The following is a 5,721-nucleotide window of genomic DNA, read 5'->3' as shown; positions in this document are numbered from 1 at the left end:
ACCAGGAGATGATGGTGTGTAAACAGTAAACTGAAGAATGCCTGGGGCACACAGTGGGAGATTATTAGCTCTTCTTGGAGATGTCTCTGAGAAGTAGTGTTCACAGAGATATCTCACCAGGAACAAAGGATTTGGCTGGCACCATTTCCTTATCCTGTCCTCAGCATAAACATAGACCCACCTATGAAAGCAGCACAGGACTAACACTTGGTGCCTTATTTTCTTATACCAAGCCCCCTCCAAACCTCCCTCCCATACTCTGGAAAGACTCTCCTTCTCAGTCAAGTTTGCCTCAGTCCTTGTACAGTGGTACCCTCCCTCAGAAGACCAGCACAAACCCCTGCCCACACCGTATCTCCTGATAAGAGGGTCCTGCAAAGCCTCAGTTCTGGTGGAGTTGATGTCAGGTATCATTTCACAAGCAGACCAGAGTACAGCTAGTTAAAACTCACCATATTCAGCTCAGGGACCAAACATTGCCCACAGCATTAAAGGAGTCCTCTGCAGATGACTGGCCTGAAGGATAGAGCAGCCAAAGCACAGGAACAGAGTGCATACAGCACACACTGGAGATACTCCAGGAAGGACAAGGCCCTGGAGATTACATGACCTCTTCTTCATAGGGTATTAATTTCAGGAGCAAGAGACATAATTGGATTTCCTAACACACAGAAGAAAGTAGACATTTAGGCAAAATGCCAAGATGGAGGAATTTATCCTAGATGAAAGAATAAGATAAAGCCATGGCCAAAGATCTAAGTGAAACAGAAAGAAGTAACATGCCTGATGGAGATTTTAAAGCTACATACATAAGGTGCTCCCTGGACTTGAGAAAAGAATGGGAGACATCAGTGATACCCTTACCACAGAATTAAAAAAGAATCAGAGATGAAGAATGCAATAAATAAGATTGGAAACAGGCTTGATGCAATAAACAGCAGGCTGGAAGAAGCAGAGGAATGAATTAGTGACCCAGGAGACAAAATAATGGAAAATAATGAAGCCAAGTAAAAGAGAAAGAATTATGTAACATGAGAATAGACTTAGGGAGCTCAGTGACTCCATCAAACATAATAACATTCATATTATATAAGTCCCAGAAGAAAAAGAGAAAAAGGGACAGAAAATTTATTCAAGAAATAACAGCAGAAAACTTCTCTAATCTGGGAAAGGAAACAGACATCCATATCCAGGAGGCACAGAGAACTTCCTTCAAAATCAACAAAAGCAGGCCAACACTATACATACTGTAATTAAATTTGCAAAATATAGTAATAAAGAAAAAATCTTAAAAGCAGCAATATAAAAGAAGTACTTAATAAAGGAAAATCCATAAGGCTAGCTGAAGATTTCTCAATAGAAACATGGCAAACCAGAAGAGAGTTGCATAATACATTCAAAATGCTGAATGGGAAGAATCTGTAGCCAAGAATACTCTATCCAGCAAGGCCGTCATTCAGAATAGAAGGAGAGATAAAGACATTTCTAGACAAAACAAAAACAAAAACAAAAACCTAAAGGAGTTCGTGACCACTAAAGCAGTCCTGCAAGAAATATTAAGGGGGACTCCTTTAGTGAGAAGAGAGACCAAAAGTAACAAAGACAAGAAAATATCAGAGAAAATCTACAGAAACAATGATAAAACAAGTATTAAAGTGGTGATAAATGCATGTCAATAATTACTTGGAATGTAAGTGGACTAAATACTCTAATCAAAGGACACAGGGTTCACAATGGATAAAAAATAAGGCCCATCTATATGCTGCCCACAAGAGACTCCTTTTATTTTTTATTTATTTTTAAATTAAATTAAATTAATTTTTTCAGTGTTCCAAAATTCATTGTTTATACACCACACCCAGTGCTCCATGTAATACGTGCCCTCAATAATAACCACCACCAGGCTCAACCTCTCCAAGCCCCCTCCAAAACCCTCAGTTTGTTTCTCAGAGTCCACAGTCTGTCATGGTTTGTCTCCCTCTCTGATTTCCCCCAACTCACTTCTCCTCTCCATCTCCCAATGTCCTCCATGTTATTCCTTGTGCTTCACAAGCAAGTGAAACCATATGATAATTGACTCTCTCTCCTTGACTTTATTTCACTCAGCATAATCTCTTCCAGTCCCGTCCATGTCGATACAAAAGTTGGGTATTCATCCTTTCTGATGGAGGCATAATACTCCATTGTATATATGGACCATATATATCTTCTTTATCCATTCGTCTGTTGAAGGGCATCTTTGTACTTTCCACAGTTTGGCATCTGTGGCTATTGCTTCTATGAACATTGGAGGGTACAGATAGCCCTTATTTTCACTACATCTGTATCTTTGAGGTAAATACCCAGTAGGGCAATTGAAGGATCATAGGGTAGCTCTATTCTATGAACATTGGAGGGTACAGATAGCCCTTATTTTCACTACATCTGTATCTTTGAGGTAAATACCCAGTAGGGCAATTGAAGGATCATAGGGTAGCTCTATTCTTAATTTGTTTCTTTTTTAAAATTTTTATTTATTTTTTTCTTTTCAGTGTTCCAGAATTCATTGTTTATGCACCACACATTATTGCTCTATGCAATACATGCCCTCCATGATATCTACCACCAGGCTCACCCAACCTCCCAACCCACTCCCCTCCAAAACCCTCAGTTTGTTTCTCAGAGTCCACAGTCTCTCATGGTTCATCTCCCCCTCCAATTTCCGCCAACTCACTTCTCCTTTCCATCTCCCCATATCCTCCATGTTATTCCCTATGCTCCACAAGCAAGTGAAATCTCTGCTTGACTTATTTCACTCAGCATAATCTCTTCCAGTCCCGTCCATGTTGATACAACAGTTGAGTATTCATCCTTTCTGATGGAGGCACAATACTCCATAGTATATATGGACCATATCTTTATCCATTCATCTGTTGAAGGGCTTCTTGGTTCTTTCCACAGTTTGGCGACTGTGGCCATTGCTGCTATGAACATTGGGGTACAGATGGCCCTTCTTTTCACTACTTTTGTATCTTTAGGGTAAATACCCTATAGTGCAATTGAAGGGTCATAGGGAAGCTCTATTTTTAATTTCTTAAGAAATCTCCACACTGATTTCCAAAGTGGTTGCACCAATTTGCAACAGTACATTAAAAAGATTATCCACCATGACCAGGTGGGATTTATCCATGGGATGCAGGGGTGATTCAATATTTGCAAATCAATCAATGTGATAGAACAAATCAATAAAAGCCCTGTATGTTAACTGGTATTTAAATAAAAAAATTAAAAGAACATTTGCCTAATCCACAATTATTATTTCAGTCCACATTTCTTTTTGTTGGGCTTCTTTGATCTCTACTTGAGTATGGACATCAAAAATTCTCCCTCTGTAACCTTTGGTCCCCAGTTTCTTCAAGAAATGTTATGTTAAGGCCATGCTTAGTGTCAGATTAGTTGGACCTGCCTGGTTGTCAATTTCAGACATCCTTGAGGCATGAATAAGTTCAATCATATTTACTCCTAAGCTATCACACCTAGAATAGTGCAGATCACTGGAATATGCCAATAGCTAAGATTAAAAATGTTAACTATTAAGACTTAAAATAGTCTTAATAGCCCTGTCTTAGAGTTTTTTCTCACAGATTTAAGCATAATTCTATCAGTAAAGCAAACTACGTATTTACTCTATGAGGCATTTCTAGTGATGTGGGTCTATAGAACAAAACCCATTAGGGCGTGCCTCAAGTGGAGTGAGTTTTGTTTTTCGATACTTGCAGCTAAAATCATCCCAATAGATACACCTGAAGATGTGGCTTAAGGGGATGCCACACTAGGCTCAGTTGTGTATGTTATGAGACTATCTCCCCGTCATGAGTGGGGGGTCTTATCTTCCAGCTCTGAATCAGAAATTCTGGGGGTGTGACCCAGTAGCGTGCTTTAGTGAGCCCTCAGGTGATTGTGTTTGAAGACCACTGAACTGAGCATATCAGGCAGATATGTAATTTGCAAACTCTTGTGTTTCCTTAGGATTCTCAAATATAGAATAATGAAAGTTATCATAATAAGGTGATTCAAAATGTAAAAGAACCCACTGAAGACATTTTTCATGATTATGACTTTTAGTTCTGCCAAGCAAGATCATTACTAAGGAATTGTTTTGGATGACTGTTTATGGTAGAGAGTTATCCTGCTTGTGTGTATGTTTGAAACTTACCACCCAACCTGGAAACCTCATTGCCATTGGATGACATGGCAGAAGCATTTAAGTCAGGTTGGAGGATATTAGGGAATTTCTCAGGGCATGGTTGTCAGACCCTTTGTCCCAGAGAATTTTAGCTATGTTAGTTTTATGATGTGGGTTTAGAAAAAGGGAGAGGGTGTTAACATATGTTTTTCACAGGCAGACTATGTTTTTATCTCTCTCTTGGTTAATTCAGTGTTCAGCTGCCCTCTGGCCTGATCACAGTTCTACAGTCCCTTGAGAATCAGTTGTTAAAGCCTAATTATGATTGCTTTGAATTTCCATGAGACTCTGATGCCACAGGTCTCCTATTAGGTTTTTGATCACAGTTTTCTGTCTTTCCTTGCTGCTTATGTGATCACATATTGCTGCATTTCTGCTCACACATTGGGATACTCTCTTCTCGGTGTCTCCTGTTAGGTGATGATAAATGTTTTCTATCCAGCCCAAGAAGAATCATAACTTCCTGTTACTTACAGAGGTATCCTAATTTTACATTAGAGAAAGCTGAAGTATGGGTCTGGATTGCAATTTACTTCATTCATTCACATGTTCCAAAATACTTAATTAGTGCCTACCATGAGCCAGGCCCTGTTTAATATTAGCAAAAGCATAATTCAAATAAAGGAATCATAACTCCTATACCAGTGCTCTTGTCACCATCCTATTTCTTAAAAGTCATTTGAATAAAACAGATGAAATAAAAAGTAATAAAATACAAATCAGGAAGAAAGAAGGAAAAAAGAAAAATAAGAGAAAAGGTCACTTGGGAGCTAAGTGCCTTCTAGATGACTGACTAAGCACACAGATTTATCCCCAAAGTTTCACTGGATTGGGTGAATAAATATAAAATTAAGAAAAACAATGAAACAGTACTAGGAAAGATGAAGGTTGCCATTAGCAGAAGCAATAAATTTCTGGAAGATAAGCAGATGGGAATGGATTGATGGAGTAACAAGATAGAACTGATAAGTACAGCTAATACAAATGAAATAGAATGGTAATGGAGGAAGAAGGGAGTTTTATTTTTGTTTTGTTTGAACAGAACTTTGGCAAAACCCCAAGATCATAATCATTAGGAGCTAGAGGCAGGAATCATCTATTGGATACTTAGTAGGAAGACCAGTGAAACTAGGACATTCCAAGCACCTGGAAAATGCATACACTCCTAGCTCTAGCAGAGCTGGCACAAATATTTTGAGAATAAAGGGGTGGATGGATTTTGTCATTGGGGGTAAGCAGGGATCTTAATAGTGAGTATTGGAGCTAAGAAAGAGAAGTTGGGTGGTACTCACATGTAATATCAGCTGATAGTAGGGGAACATACCCTGACAATAAGCTCCTACCTTTCCTAACAGAGAGGTATCTCTGATGACAGATCCCAGTTCACTCATCATAGCCATAGCTTCTGTCCTTTGCAGTCAAATTCACTATCAAAGGAACTGTGACTTTCACATTGGCCATTTGTATCAGTTGTCCTAAACTGTCACATATAAATA

The 5,721-nt window shown here is 38.8% G+C and overlaps 1 non-coding gene across 1 annotated transcript; it reads right to left on the bottom strand.

Annotated features, from left to right (window-relative positions):
* Nucleotides 1-3,597: 3,597 nt before the first annotated feature.
* On the bottom strand, nucleotides 3,598-3,727 carry LOC123941123. Its single transcript, XR_006818208.1, has one exon. It is a non-coding gene; the product is annotated as a small nucleolar RNA SNORA18 (small nucleolar RNA).
* Nucleotides 3,728-5,721: the final 1,994 nt, after the last annotated feature.

Source organism: Meles meles, chromosome 4 (assembly GCF_922984935.1).
Source record: "Meles meles chromosome 4, mMelMel3.1 paternal haplotype, whole genome shotgun sequence".
Taxonomy (NCBI): domain Eukaryota; kingdom Metazoa; phylum Chordata; class Mammalia; order Carnivora; family Mustelidae; genus Meles; species Meles meles.
Note: the sequence above shows the minus strand (reverse complement) of the source record. Positions and strands in the feature narration are given on the sequence as shown.